This window comes from Panulirus ornatus, chromosome 19, assembly GCF_036320965.1.
Source record: "Panulirus ornatus isolate Po-2019 chromosome 19, ASM3632096v1, whole genome shotgun sequence".
Classification (NCBI taxonomy): domain Eukaryota; kingdom Metazoa; phylum Arthropoda; class Malacostraca; order Decapoda; family Palinuridae; genus Panulirus; species Panulirus ornatus.
The window spans coordinates 50,895,022-50,911,381 of record NC_092242.1 but is presented as its reverse complement, the minus strand read 5'-3'; the positions used below and the strand labels follow the sequence as shown (position 1 = coordinate 50,911,381).

Genomic DNA, 16,360 nt, shown 5'->3' with positions numbered 1-16,360 from the left:
CAAGTAGTGGTGATGTGAGAAGGAGATGGAGTGAGTATTTTGAAGGTTTGTTGAATGTGTTTGATGACAGAGTGGCAGATATAGGGTGTTTTGGTCGAGGTGGTGTGCAAAGTGAGAGGGTTAGGGAAAATGATTTGGTAAACAGAGAAGAGATAGTGAAAGCTTTGCGGAAGATGAAAGCCGGCAAGGCAGCAGGTTTGGATGGTATTGCTGTGGAATTTATTAAAAAAGGGGGTGACTGTATTGTTGACTGGTTGGTAAGGTTATTTAATGTATGTATGACTCATGGTGAGGTGCCTGAGGATTGGCGGAATGCGTGCATAGTGCCATTGTACAAAGGCAAAGGGGATAAGAGTGAGTGCTCAAATTACAGAGGTATAAGTTTGTTGAGTATTCCTGGCAAATTATATGGGAGGGTATTGATTGAGAGGGTGAAGGCATGTACAGAGCATCAGATTGGGGAAGAGCAGTGTGGTTTCAGAAGTGGTAGAGGATGTGTGGATCAGGTGTTTGCTTTGAAGAATGTATGTGAGAAATACTTAGAAAAGCAAATGGATTTGTATGTAGCATTTATGGATCTGGAGAAGGCATATGATAGAGTTGATAGAGATGCTCTGTGGAAGGTATTAAGAATATATGGTGTGGGAGGCAAGTTGTTAGAAGCAGTGAAAAGTTTTTATCGAGGATGTAAGGCATGTGTACGTGTAGGAAGAGAGGAAAGTGATTGGTTCTCAGTGAATGTAGGTTTGCGGCAGGGGTGTGTGATGTCTCCATGGTTGTTTAATTTGTTTATGGATGGGGTTGTTAGGGAGGTAAATGCAAGAGTTTTGGAAAGAGGGGCAAGTATGAAGTCTCTTGTGGATGAGAGAGCTTGGGAAGTGAGTCAGTTGTTGTTCGCTGATGATACAGCGCTGGTGGCTGATTCATGTGAGAAACTGCAGAAGCTGGTGACTGAGTTTGGTAAAGTGTGTGGAAGAAGAAAGTTAAGAGTAAATGTGAATAAGAGCAAGGTTATTAGGTACAGTAGGGTTGAGGGTCAAGTCAATTGGGAGGTGAGTTTGAATGGAGAAAAACTGGAGGAAGTGAAGTGTTTTAGATATCTGGGAGTGGATCTGGCAGCGGATGGAACCATGGAAGCGGAAGTGGATCATAGGGTGGGGGAGGGGGCGAAAATTCTGGGGGCCTTGAAGAATGTGTGGAAGTCGAGAACATTATCTCGGAAAGCAAAAATGGGTATGTTTGAAGGAATAGTGGTTCCAACAATGTTGTATGGTTGCGAGGCGTGGGCTATGGATAGAGTTGTGCGCAGGAGGATGGATGTGCTGGAAATGAGATGTTTGAGGACAATGTGTGGTGTGAGGTGGTTTGATCGAGTGAGTAACGTAAGGGTAAGAGAGACGTGTGGAAATAAAAAGAGTGTGGTTGAGAGAGCAGAAGAGGGTGTTTTGAAGTGGTTTGGGCACATGGAGAGAATGAGTGAGGAAAGATTGACTAAGAGGATATATGTGTCGGAGGTGGAGGGAACGAGGAGAAGAGGGAGACCACATTGGAGGTGGAAAGATGGAGTGAAAACGATTTTGTGTGATCGGGGCCTGAACATGCAGGAGGGTGAAAGGAGGGCAAGGAATAGAGTGAATTGGAGCGATGTGGTATACCGGGGTTGACGTGCTGTCAGTGGATTGAATCAAGGCATGTGAAGCGTCTGGGGTAAACCATGGAAAGTTGTGTAGGTATGTATATTTGCGTGTGTGGACGTATGTATATACATGTGTATGGGGGGGGTTGGGCCATTTCTTTCGTCTGTTTCCTTGCGTTACCTCGCAAATGCGGGAGACAGCGACAAAGTATAATAAAAAAATAAAAATATATATATATATATATATATATATATATATATATATATATATATGGGGAGGTGATAACAAGTAGTGGTGATGTGAGAAGGAGATGGAGTGAGTATTTTGAAGGTTTGTTGAATGTGTTTGATGATAGAGTGGCAGATATAGGGTGCTTTGGTCGAGGTGGTGTGCAAAGTGCGAGGGTTGGGGAAAATGAGTTGGTAAACATAGAAGAGGTAGTAAAAGCTTTGCGGAAGATGAAAGCCGGCAAGGCAGCAGGTTTGGATGGTATTGCTGTGGAATTTATTAAAAAAGGGGGTGACTGTATTGTTGACTGGTTGGTAAGGTTATTTAATGTATGTATGACTCATGGTGAGGTGCCTGTGGATTGGCGGAATGCGTGCATAGTGCCATTGTACAAAGGCAAAGGGGATAAGAGTGAGTGCTCAAATTACAGAGGTATAAGTTTGTTGAGTATTCCTGGTAAATTATATGGGAGGGTATTGATTGAGAGGGTGAAGGCATGTACAGAGCATCAGATTGGGGAAGAGCAGTGTGGTTTCAGAAGTGGTAGAGGATGTGTGGATCAGGTGTTTGCTTTGAAGAATGTATGTGAGAAATACTTAGAAAAGCAAATGGATTTGTATGTAGCATTTATGGATCTGGAGAAGGCATATGATAGAGTTGATAGAGATGCTCTGTGGAAGGTATTAAGAATATATGGTGTGGGAGGCAAGTTGTTAGAAGCAGTGAAAAGTTTTTATCGAGGATGTAAGGCATGTGTACGTGTAGGAAGAGAGGAAAGTGATTGGTTCTCAGTGAATGTAGGTTTGCGGCAGGGGTGTGTGATGTCTCCATGGTTGTTTAATTTGTTTACGGATGGGGTTGTTAGGGAGGTGAATGCAAGAGTTTTGGAAAGAGGGGCAAGTATGAAGTCTGTTGGGGATGAGAGAGCTTGGGAAGTGAGTCAGTTGTTGTTCGCTGATGATACAGCGCTGGTGGCTGATTCATGTGAGAAACTGCAGAAGCTGGTGACTGAGTTTGGTAAAGTGTGTGGAAGAAGAAAGTTAAGAGTAAATGTGAATAAGAGCAAGGTTATTAGGTACAGTAGGGTTGAGGGTCAAGTCAATTGGGAGGTGAGTTTGAATGGAGAAAAACTGGAGGAAGTGAAGTGTTTTAGATATCTGGGAGTGGATCTGGCAGCGGATGGAACCATGGAAGCGGAAGTGGATCATAGGGTGGGGGAGGGGGCGAAAATTCTGGGGGCCTTGAAGAATGTGTGGAAGTCGAGAACATTATCTCGGAAAGCAAAAATGGGTATGTTTGAAGGAATAGTGGTTCCAACAATGTTGTATGGTTGCGAGGCGTGGGCTATGGATAGAGTTGTGCGCAGGAGGATGGATGTGCTGGAAATGAGATGTTTGAGGACAATGTGTGGTGTGAGGTGGTTTGATCGAGTGAGTAACGTAAGGGTAAGAGAGATGTGTGGAAATAAAAAGAGCGTGGTTGAGAGAGCAGAAGAGGGTGTTTTGAAGTGGTTTGGGCACATGGAGAGAATGAGTGAGGAAAGATTGACCAAGAGGATATATGTGTCGGAGGTGGAGGGAACGAGGAGAAGAGGGAGACCAAATTGGAGGTGGAAAGATGGAGTGAAAAAGATTTTGTGTGATCGGGGCCTGAACATGCAGGAGGGTGAAAGGAGGGCAAGGAATAGAGTGAATTGGAGCGATGTGGTATACCGGGGTTGACGTGCTGTCAGTGGATTGAATCAAGGCATGTGAAGCGTCTGGGGTAAACCATGGAAAGTTGTGTAGGTATGTATATTTGCGTGTGTGGACGTATGTATATACATGTGTATGGGGGGGGGTTGGGCCATTTCTTTCGTCTGTTTCCTTGCGCTACCTCGCAAACGCGGGAGACAGCGACAAAGTATAAAAAAAAAAAAAAAAAATATATATATATATATATATATATATATATATATATATATATATATATATATATATATATATATATATATATATATATATATATATATATATATATATATATATATATATATATATATATATATATATATATATATATATTCAAAGTATGTGAGAAATACTTAGAAAAGCAAATGGATTTGTATGTAGCATTTATGGATCTGGAGAAGGCATATGACAGAGTTGATAGAGATGCTCTGTGGAAGGTACTAAGAATATATGGTGTGGGAGGCAAGTTGTTAGAAGCAGTGAAAAGTTTTTATCGAGGATGTAAGGCACGCGTACGTGTAGGAAGAGAGGAAAGTGATTGGTTCTCAGTGAATGTAGGTTTGCGGCAGGTATGTGTGATGTCTCCATGGTTGTTTAATTTGTTTATGGATGGGGTTGTTAGGGAGGTGAATGCAAGAGTTTTGGAAAGAGGGGCAAGTATGAAGTCTGTCGGGGACAAGAGAGCTTGGGAAGTGAGTCAGTTGTTGTTCACTGATGATACATCGCTGGTGGCTGATTCATGTAAGAAACTGCAGAAGCTGGTGTCTGAGTTTGGTAAAGTATGTGAAAGAAGAAAGTTAAGAGTAAATGTGAATAAGAGTAAGGTTATTAGGTACAGTAGGGTTGAGGGTCAAGTCAATTGGGAGGTAAGTTTGAATGGAGAAAAACTGGAGGAAGTAAAGTGTTTTCGATATCTGGGAGTGGATCTGGCAGCGGATGGAACCATGGAAGCGGAAGTGAATCATAGGGTGGGGGAGGGGGCGAAAATCCTGGGAGACTTGAAGAATGTGTGGAAGTCAAGAACATTATCTCCGAAAGCAAAAATGGGTATGTTTGAAGGAATAGTGGTTCCAACAATGTTGTATGGTTGCGAGGTGTGGGCTATGGATAGAGTTGTGCGCAGGAGGGTGGATGTGCTGGAAATGAGATGTTTGAGGACAATATGTGGTGTGAGGTGGTTTGATCGAGTAAGTAATGTAAGGGTAAGAGAGATGTGTGGAAATAAGAAGAGCGTGGTTGAGAGAGCAGAAGAGTGTGTTTTGAAGTGGTTTGGGCATATGGAGAGAATGAGTGAGGAAAGATTGACCAAGAGATATATGTGTCGGAGGTGGAGGGAACGAGGAGAAGTGGGAGACCAAATTGGAGGTGGAAAGATGGAGTGAAAAAGATTCTGAGTGATTGGGGCCTGAACATGCAGTAGGGTGAAAGGCGGGCAAGGAATAGAGTGAACTGGATCGATGTGGTATACCGGGGTCGACGTGCTGTCAATGGATTGAATCAGGGCATGTGAAGCGTCTGGGGTAAACCATGGAAAGTTGTGTGGGGCTTGGATGTGGAAAGGTAGCTGTGGTTTCAGGCATTATTGCATGACAGCTAAAGACTGAGTGTGAACGAATGGGGCCTTTGTTGTCTTTTCCTAACGCTACCTCGCACACACGAAGGGGGAGGGGGATGTTATTCCATGTGTGGCGAGGTGGCAATGGGAATGAATAAAGGCAGACAGTGTGAATTGTGTGCATGTGTTTATATGTATCTGTCTGTGTGTGTATATATATGTGTACATTGAGATGTATGGGTATGTACATTTGCGTGTGTGGACATGTAGGTATATACATGTGTATGGGGGTGGGTTGGGCCATTTCTTTCATCTGTTTCCTTGCACTACATCACAAACGCGGTAGATAGCGACAAAGCAAAAAAAGAAATATATATATATATATATATATATATATATATATATATATATATATATATATATATATATATATACATATATATATATATATATATATATATATATATATATATATATACATATATATATATATATATATATATATATATATATATATATATATATATATATATATATATATATATGTGTATATATATATATATATATATATATATATATATATATATATATATATATATATATATATATATTTTTTTTTTTTTTTTCATACTATTCGCCATTTCCTGCGATAGCGAGGTAGCGTTAAGAACAGAGGACTGGGCCTTTGAGGGAATACCCTCACCTGGCCCCCTTCTCTGTTCCTTCTTTTGGAAAATTAAAATAAAAAAATGAGAGGGGAGGATTTCCAGCCCCCCGCTCCCTTCCCTTTTAGTCGCCTTCTACGACACGCAGGGAATACGTGGGAAGTATTCTTTCTCCCCTATCCCCTATATGTGCTTGAACAGTTGCATTTTTGTAAATGAAAAACATAAACATAATAAATATACTTATTAGTGAAAAGAGAATAACTCTGCTGCAAAGACACGAGCAGTAATTATGGTACTGCAGACTATACTGCAAGTCCTACAGCAGCTACGGCTTGTGTTTCACTATATATATATATATATATATATATATATATATATATATATATATATATATATACATATATATATATATATATATATATATATATATATATATATATATATATATATATATATATATATACATATATATATATCATCCCTGGGGATGGGGATAAAGAATCCTTCCCACATATCCATTGCATGTCATAAAAGGGGTGGGAGCGTGGGGCTGGAAATCCTTCCCCTCCCATTTTATAAATTTCCAAAAGAAGGAACAAAGAATGGGGCCAAGTAAGGATATTCCCTCTAGGGCCCAGTCCTTTGTTCTTAACACTACCTCACTAATGCGGGAAATTTTGAATATGTAAAAAAAAATATATATATCTTATACTATCATGATTATACTTAGTCGCTGTCTCCCGCGTTAGCGAGGTAGCACAAGGAAACAGACATGCATATATAGAAATGCCCATACATGCATATATACATATATTCACATTTCAACGTATTCATACATGTACACACACAGACATATGCATACATACACATGCACATATTCAAACTTGCTGCTTTCATCCATTCCCGTTGCCACCCTGCCACACACGAAATAACATTCCCCACCCCACCAGCGAGGTAGCACCATGAAAAGACAAAAAAGGCCACATTCATTCACACTCAGTCTCTAGCTGTCGTGTAATGCACCAACCGAAACCACAGCTCCCTTTCCACATCCAGGCCCCAGAGACTTTTCCATGGTTTATTCCAGATGCACATGACTTGGTTCAATCCACTGACAGCACGTTGACCCCGGTATACCAAAATGTTCCAATTCACTCCATTTCTTGCATGCCTTTCACCCTCCTGTATGTTCAGGCCCCAATCATTCAAAGTCTTTTTCACTCCATCCCTCCACCTCCAATTTGGTCTCCTGCTTCTCCTTATTCCCTCAACCTCTGACACATACATCCTCTTTGTTAATCTTTTCTCACTTAATCTCTCTATGTGTCCAAACCATTTCAATACACCCTCTTCTACTCTCTCAACCACACTCTTTTCATTATCACACGTCTCTCTTACCCTTTCATTACTTACTCGATCAAACCACCTCACACCACACAATGTCCTCAAACATTTAATTTCCAGCACGTCCACCCTCCTTTGCCCATGCCTTGCAACCGTATAACATTGTTGGAACCACTATTCCTTCAAACATACCCATTTTTGCTCTCCGAGATAACATTCTCACCTTTCACACATTCTTCAACACTTTCAGAACCTTTGCTCCCTTTCCCAGCCTGTGACTCACTTCCGCTTCCATAGTTCCATCTGCTGATAAGTCCACTCCCAGATATCTAAAACACTTCACTTTCTCCAGTTTTTTGCTGTTCAAACTTACCTCCCAATCAACTTGTCCCTGGATATATATTGGATATATATATAGGATATATTGGATATATATTAGATAATTGAGATGACCTTGATTAAGGCATTTAATTGCCTGTGCTGTTTCAGATAACATAAAACAAAAAGTGTGGAATGTCTGTATTTCACTGTAAAAGTTGAGTTTAGCTGCACATGAAAACAAACTTTGAAAAATGGCCTTTTATAGTTTAGATGCTTTAAATAATTCACTAGAATTACAAAAATAAGAGCAGAGAAAATTTTTTAGCATTATATTCACTGAACAATAGTAAACAAGGAGACCGTGGTATATCCACAAAAATATGGGGTTAATTAAAGCATAAGGGGCTTATCAAAATATATAATAGGTGAACTCTCCTTTGGATTCAAGCAGAGGCATAGGAAATGGGGGAAGGGGGTACAAGAAGAGAATGTATCCCTCAAAGTAATTTTTCTGGAGGGGTAAACGTATCTCTTTGCCCCTCAATAATTTCCTTTGCAGGCAATCCTCTTTAAGTGATGTTTTATGAATTATGGCAACCCCTGGTGCAACGTTCAGAGTATGTCATGTGCAATTACAACCTATTTGTACAGTAAGGGGAGAGAGTTCTACATTCATATGATCCCTCCCAATAATCTTTCTGAAGGGGCAAAAGTATCTCTTTGCCCCTCAATAACTTTCTGTGCTGGAACCCCCTTTAAACGATGTCTTATGAATTACAGCACCCCCATAACAAGTGCAACGTTCAGTATTTGTGCAGTAATGGAAAAAAGCTCTATATTCATGAGACCCATCTCCTGAACTTACTTATAAACTGCCAGCAATTACTGCCTAATTGATTACTCTATTCCAAACATCTGCCACCCTAACACTAAACTAGTATTTCTTAGCGTCTTACTAACAAGCTGTTGACCCTTTTTTTTTTGTTATGGTCTATGGTTACTCTGGTGCTGCAACTCTTGAATCATTCCCATTTTTCTTCTCTCCAATATGGTGGACAGTTTTGTAACCATCAGCCTCTCATTGTACACCATTTCCCTTAATTCAATTATCTTCTTAATTGCTCTTCTCTGTTCCCTTGCAATTAGACCTTTGTGCTTCTTTAGGTGCAGTGACCAGAATTGTAAGGTACATTCTAGTTTTGGTGTGATACGTGAAGTGAAAATTTCATGAACACATCTTCGTCCATGTAACAAAATTTGATTCTTATATTTGTCAGCAGACAAGTTGTCTCTTTTGCAATTCTCCCAATGTGTTCTAGATCTTTTCCATCATGCAAATTCCTATATTCTATTTCCTACTAAGTAATAATCACAATGAAGCCTTCCTTCACCCAGTCTAATCATCATCTCTGCACTTACCGGAAATGAATTTCGCTGTCATACTTCATTTCCCTAATGATCTTGCCTTTTTAATCAACCTCATCAGGCTTTTAAACAACCTCTGATGAGGAAATGCATCACAGGCTTCTTGGCATTCCAAAAGCAGATTCAATCTATCCCTCTCTTTGATCTAAGATGGAGCTCACCCTGTCATAAAAGTCTAGAAGAATGATTATGCATGACCTTTCCCTAAAGCCATGATGTCTCCCATATCAAAAGTTTTTCCTATGGAAGTCATCTATTCACTTTTTGATTATCTTTTCTATTGCTTTACATATCACACTTGTTAGTGAGACTTACCTGTAGTTCAATACATTTTCCTGACCCCTTTTCTTAAATACAGCCTCAACATTTGCCCTTTTTTCACATCTTTGGAATTATACATTCCACTATTGACTTCTTGAACATTATAAATGGTCCAGCAAGTGCCTTGAAACATATTTTCAGTGTGTATGTGAAGACTTGATCAGGAATAAGAGTTTTATGTGGGCCAATTTGCTGTTTTAACATCCCAATTTCCTCATTTCTGTTGAATACTAAACATTCCAAGAATTCATACACCTTCCACCTTTGTAATGCTGGTAAATAATTGTCTTCCACAGTGAAAGCACTTTCGAACTTTTCATTCATCTCCTTACATATTCCCTCATCATCATTAACATTTCTTCCCTACAAGCCCCTTAGCCTGATTACTTGCAATTTCACAGAGTTTGTTTCAGATGAGCTTGTATAAAGCTTTTGGTAGGTCTGCCATTTCCACAATGCTTTTTTCAAAATCCCTCTGCTCCTCCCTCCTTACTTTGCAATTCTGATTCATTGCTCTGTTGTATCTTTCACATGCTGGCTGGCTGCAGTGCCTTTCTATAACTCCTCCATAGTAAATTCCTGAGCTCTCTCTCTCTTTATGACATATCTCAACAAACCATGTCTTTCTCCATTATGGTCATCCTTCCCTATTGGCCATCAAAGGTACCCATATTCTAACTGCCTTCAATGTAGATTTTACAGAAGCTTCTGCAGCACTGGTCCATATTCTTATCAAAGAAATCCCTCTTCCAATGAATACTCTCAAAGAACTTAATCAGTTCAACATAGTTGCCGTGATTGTACTTCCTCTTTGGTTCTTGTGCCTACTCTAACTTCCCTCTTGCATCCTCCAACACCACATATTCTAAAACAAGCACTACATGATCACACTTTCCAATGGGAGCATCATACTTCATGGGATCTATCTTCACGTTCCAGCATGCAAAGGTAAGGTCATATTTTGAAACATGTTGACACAGGAAGTTCTCTTGTATACTTTCCAGGAATTTGAGTCTCTAAGACATGGCATCTTTGTCCAAGGAAATATTAATTCTCCCAATGTACTTCACTGTAACTGAAATCCCCCATTATCAGTACTTTACCATTTCCTAGGAGGAAGTATCTTGTTGCTTCCTCCATTATTCCCAATATACACTTGTTCTTCAGTGCTACCTTTTTTGGAGGATTGTAAACTAAGAGCATTACTTTACATTTTCTAGCAGCAGTAAGGTGTTACCTGACCCTGCATGCTCAGGATTACACAGCAAGTGAAAAGATCACCTTTCGTAAGGCTGTATCACTGGAAGTACAGTCTTGTCAAAAAAACTTTTCACTCCAAAGGTTTCTACATTTTCATGCTGCTGGAGGTAGCACAGCCTAAGGTTGCAGGATGCAGGAGCCTTTAGAAAGGTCCTGGATGACACCAGAACTCTTACAGAAATTGTTCCTGGGGTAATTATGTTTTATATCCATATTAATCTTTCTAATTACATATCTAGTCTGAAGGCACCATCTACTAATATTTCCTAGAATCTAATAGAATCCCTTATTAAGAAGGCTTATTCCCACCTCCTTTCTTTCCTCTATCTCATCTTGCTATTTTAGATTCCTCTAGACTGATTAGAAAAGAGTTAAGTTTGTGTGTTTTGTCTTCACCAATTTCACAAAGTCTGGGTTGCAATCTTGTAAACAGTCCCTAACCTCTAGCCTCTTCACATATGTCACCAGGCCATCTGCATTGTGAACAGAATCCTCCTTAGACTACAGGTGGGTGGTGTTGCTCCTTCTGGCTTAATCTGACTTCTCATCTTTGGCCAGTTCTCTTCAGCTATCTCTCACACTTCTCTCAGTTTTTTCTAGTAAGTTTATGTGCCTGCATAAGTACCTCATGGTTACACATCATATCAACTGTTACCCAATATGGCCTTTCCTTGCTGTCTTGTCTATATTCCCCCATTCCCCTAATTTCTATTACTTCTATCTATCCATACCTCTGACACCTGTTCCCTTAAGGAACTTCCAACAAGGGAGTAGTCACAGCAGTCTCCACTTATCCCTGTCCTTACATGCCTCCTTGGCATACATCATTCCACATATTCTTCCACCATTTCTCTCTCTCCAGTACTCTTACACTATTTCCCTATCACTGGTGATCTTCCTCTCAAACCAACCCCTTTAACTATACTATCATACATTCTCCTTGTAAACTCTCCATCTTCCATTCTTTCAACATACCCAAATCACCTCAAGGTATTATGTATCATCCACCTACAACTTATTCCCTTTGCATTCCCTGCTATACCACATCTGTCATAAACCCCCAGAATTCATCCTTCATTCTAGTCATACCACATGCTTTTCTCAAAAAGCTCACCTCTACATCCTGGATTCTTAAATGCTATGACTCATTCCATGTCCATGTTTCAAGTGAAAAGGTCAGGGTTGGGAGGACTGTGCTGTCCATTAATCCTTTCTTCGCTTCCAGACTCACACCTTTATCCTTCATCATTCTATTGTGGGCCCTAGTAACTTCTATGCTGAACTGCTTTCTCCCTTATCTCTCCTCCCAAAGCATAAAAATTACCAAATACTTAAAATATTTCATCTCTTCCAATCTTTCTCCCCCCAAATCTACAACAAAGTGGACTAAACTTTCTTCTTTAACTCTATAGGGTTTTGCAGAATCTATACTTTCATTCTTTCCTTATAAATACCATTACTTTACTTTTACTTGCATTTACCTTCAATTGCCTACATTTCAAACATCATAGCACAAACTGAAACTCCTCTTCACTTTCAACAAACAACAAAGTATCAACCTCAAACAGGTTTGTCACTAGCCACCATACCTAACCACCACACTCCATCTCTGCACCCACTTTCCCCAATTTTGTTTTCACTTCTCTTATCACTCAATCCATTTACATCTTACAAGCAATGGTGACATCACACAGCCCTGCCTCACGCCTATATGTATAACAAAGCTTTTGCTCCTTTATTCAACCAGTCTTACACATGCATCTGATACTCTATATAAGGCTTTTGCACTGTCCAGCAGTTGTCCCCCTATCCCATATATCCTTATCACATCCCATAAAACATTCCACTTGACTCTGTCGTTAGCTTTCTCCATATCTGTAAAATCTGCAAATGACTTTATCTTTTGCTAGATACATTTCCGTGGTCATTTTCACCACGAATTCTGATCCGTGAGGTACTTATACATAAAACCCCCTTGCTCCTCACATATTCTGCGTTCAATCACTTCCATCACTCTATCAATCAACACTTGCAAACACTTTTCCTGGTATCCTTAGCAGACTTATTCCTCCATAACCACTACATGCATCCATAGGACCTTTCCCTTTGAAGAGAACAACAGTTCTCATCCAACCCTTAGGTACAACCTTCTGTTTCACTGCTAAGTTACATAGATTACAATCCATCAGGCCTTCTTCTCCATACATCAGCATTCCAGCTGTAATCCTATTCACTCATGGTGCCTCTCCTACCTTCAACCTCGTTATTGCCCTTTTTGCCTCCCTGCTTGCTATAGGCCCATGCAATTGTATCCTTTTCCATTCCTCCTCCTTACTCATGCATGAACAAACTGTTGTCTCACCTTCTCCCACATTTATCAGTTCTTCAAAGAACTCTTTTCCACCTTACCTTCACTTCCTCCTTTTCATTAAGTAACTCCCATTCATTACTTCTCACATTAACATTTCCACTCTTACATTCACTTCTTTCCAGTAAAATTTCTTATTTTTCCCAAACTTTTCATTCAACTTTCTTCCAAAATCTTCATCTACTCTTTCTTTGATTTCCTCTACCAACTTCCTAATATTCCATTTACACATCCTATATTCTTCCCTTTTCTGCTGAACTTTCACTGGCACATTCCTTTCGAGCAATCTACCATTTGCCTTTTCTTTTTAACATCATTTCTAATCTCATCCATCCACCATGCATTTCCCTATATATTCTTACATCTTGAAGTCTTGCATCCATCCACTAATTTTACAACCTTTAAGAGTTTTGTTCTAAACAGTTTAAACACCTTATTCACACATGACTGCATCCCTACATTTACAGCAGTTCTATCAAAACTTTTGGTCACCCTCCTTTCATACTCCTTGCAGTCATTCTGATTCATCTTCTCCTATGCTAACACTTTTACCTTTCCATTCTTCCTTACACCATACCTCCATTACTCCCCAATGCTCACCCCCACAATAACCACAAAATAGTCGGTCTCCAAAGGATCCTCTCAGCTCTAACATCTAACACAGCCTTTCTCAACCTTTCCTCCAATGCCATATAGTTAGTAATTCTTCCATTCCTTGACAATATTACCCTTTTAACTCCTTTATCTCATCTACCACATGCTACCTTAATGTACCTGTCTCTTACTGCATCTTCTGCTTCCTTAACACCCTACACAAAATTTCACTTTGCCAATCCACTTCAAGATTTCTATATTAATGTTATTCACTTGCTTCAACTTCTACTAAGCAGTCATTTTCCATTCTAAAATCCTGTCAGGGTCTTTTATCATTTTCTACTTAGGTACCCATACTTAGTGCATCTTCAGTTTTTTGTTTACTGTAATGCTCCACCATAGATCTGCTTAACTTGTCAACCTCTTTTTCCCTGTGGTATTTCTAAATGTCTAGCATAGACCTCCCTGATTAGTTAATAAGGAATTAGTTTATATCAGTCTTCGATTACAGGAGGCACCATAGAATAAGACTAACACCATTCTTTACAATCAAAAAATGTCTTTAGCAGTATTACGGGGAATGTCATGGTTTTCTGATGATATGCTTAGTAATGTAAATCAAAGAGGGATAACGAAACAAGGTTGCAACAACGACAGTGATTTATCATGTACAAAGGTGATGGAGCTAAAGTAGCGCTGCTTGTGTGGGACTGTGGCAGGTACGTGCAGCGCCATGAGTCACAAGGAGGACTACTATCGATGTCTGGAAAAGCCACGGTCATGGCAGATGTAAAAGCGCTAGCCAGTGTGTTTGAAGACCAGGTTGACAGATAGATGGCGATCCACGATCATGTCCAGGAATATGAGTGGTAAGAAGGTCAAGTGACAAAGGCAGTCTGGGAGAAGCTATTTCCCATGGGAAGATATGTTGCTTATCGAAGCAAACTTGGAAAAGTTGGGCTTTGTTCATAAAAGTAGAGGTTGCTTGATAGGGTCGAAAAATCAAACTTTCTTCTCATTCAATGGTGCTAGACTGTGTGAGGTAAGGTATTCTGTAGGAGATGGGCCACAAAGCTAATTCCTCTGGGGATTTGGATGTCAAGTAAGGTTACATGCCGTAACTTGTCAATACGTCAGGTAGCCGTCATTAATGTAACACTTTGTGAAGCAACGCTGGGAAGGTAAAATGTGCTACAATTCTATCACTTTCCGTCATTTCTTTTTTCGAGATAAAGATTCGGATGGACATCATGCACATGGTGCAGTCGGTTGGTCGTCCAGCGTTGTTGGGGTTGGTGTGGCTGGAGGTCAGGTGCGAAGTGAGAGTACATTAGCCTTACTAAATAATTAGTGCATCGCTGAACTGGTGATCCTACAAGTCAATCATTATTACCTAACATTAATCTACTGAACATTATACACAAAAGGGCAAAGAGCATGTTGAACAAACGACGATGAAGCGTAGTTGATACGATTACAGGAGTGTGTCGATGAAAAGACAAAACATGTTGAAATGACATGGAAATTAATTAAACTGTCAACAAACAGACGACGCAGTACGGTCCTTTACATAAACTGTCAACAAACAGACGACACATTACGGTCCTTTACATAAACTGTCAACAAACAGACGACAAAGTACGATCCTCTACATGTAACAAATGTTCGTAAATGTCTTCAATAATTTCGGCAACTTGGTGAGGTTTTTATTGGTTCTCTTGATATATTACTACTAAATGAGGTTTTTACAGGTTCTATTGATAAATTAAAAGTGTATGCCACTAATCCATCCCATACTTTCTTTTTGACACTTAAGTTATCAACTTATCTAATACAGATCAGTTAATTCAATGATCCAAATTCTGTTCCGCAGTTATTTCTATCACAATGAACTATATAAAACACATTAGGCGTAATTTTGCACATCGTTTGGATGCGGAGTTAAACTTGAACTTTAACCGTCTTGGCCATATTTCTATACATGGTTAATGGCCTCATGTTTGAGGAACAATGATAAATATTTCACTTTATATGGATAAATAATAATCAGTAATATCAACTAGTCGCTCAAGCTTACCATCGATTGTACCAATATCTCTGGGAGCTTTAAAAAAATATATGTGGTTTGTACATTGTACATTAGGCAAACTTTAGTACTTACCTGAGTGATGAGTAGTGCTATATCCTACAGATTCAAACTATTGCACCCACAAAATAATGAAATAACTCGTAAAACTTGTAAGTAATGGTTTGTAATAACATTGGTAACTGTATACACCATCTGTGGAAACTAGTGTTGTGTGGATAGTAACGGTCGCTGCCGCCAGAGGTCAGCATCTCTCGGATGTTGCCATTGAAGAAAGTTGCTGCCTGTTTATCTATGCCTGACCATCATGAGTTTAGCCATAGCTTTTTTCCATTTTGAGTTGCGTAAGTCACACACACTTATATATGAATTATATTCTATCTGCCAATCACTATCAACTCATGCCCATAGGGTATATTACGCACATACAATCTCTCAGAACACTTTAACAAACCCCCATCCTATGATTGATGTTGAAATGTGTGTTGTAAAGTTTGAGTTTGTTGAGTGTTCACGGTAAATTGAATGAAAGGTTGGTGACTGAGAGGATGGTGGCGTGCACAAACAATCACACTGGGTGATTTCCGGAGCGGCTGTGGATGTGAAGATCAGGAGTTTGCTTTGAAGAATGCGTTTGTGAAATACTTAGAGGAACTGAAGAATTTGCATGAGGCATTTATGTATCAGCAGAAAACATATGAGAGGGTTGATAGAGATGCTTTGTGGAAGGAGTTACAGGGGTTTTCACCAAGAGATTAAGGCGTGCGTGCGAATTGTTAGGGAGGAGGGTCAGTGGTTATAGGTGAAAATGGGTCTGTCACAA

The 16,360-nt window shown here is 39.6% G+C and overlaps 1 protein-coding gene across 1 annotated transcript in view; it reads right to left on the bottom strand.

The window, feature by feature from the left end:
- LOC139755500 (uncharacterized) overlaps positions 1 to 15,811 on the bottom strand; it is a 75,138-nt gene extending 59,327 nt beyond the window's left edge. Inside the window, exon 1 of the mRNA XM_071673852.1 lies at positions 15,613 to 15,811. The gene's annotated coding sequence lies outside the window, so the exon portion shown is untranslated. The remainder of the gene's footprint in view (positions 1 to 15,612) is intronic.
- Between the last annotated feature and the right edge of the window lie 549 nt (positions 15,812 to 16,360).